Consider the following 343-nt stretch of genomic DNA (forward strand, 5'->3'; position numbering starts at 1 on the left):
GACAAGGGGCCCTCCCCCCCCCCCCCCGCTGCACCCCCGCCGCAGCCCTCCGCCTCCAGGGGTGCAGTTGGGACAGGCTTCATCCCGGGGCTGGAGTGTGGGCATGGGGTGCCAGGCTGGGCCTGGATGCCTGGGTTCTCGGGGGTGTGGGGGGCTGGCAGCAGGGAGCCCAGACGCCTGGGCTCTCGGGGATGGGGAGCTGAGAGCAGGGGATTCTGGGAGCCCACCCTCCTGGGAAGAACCCCAAGGCTCAGCTTGATCCTAGTCGCTGCCCCGCCCGTGGGAGGCCTGCCCAGATGCCTGGGTCCCCTCCCATCCTCTCCCGGGATCCGGGAAGCTGGGA

This window comes from Alligator sinensis, unplaced genomic scaffold, assembly GCF_000455745.1.
Source record: "Alligator sinensis unplaced genomic scaffold, ASM45574v1 scaffold1511_1, whole genome shotgun sequence".
NCBI lineage: Eukaryota > Metazoa > Chordata > Crocodylia > Alligatoridae > Alligator > Alligator sinensis.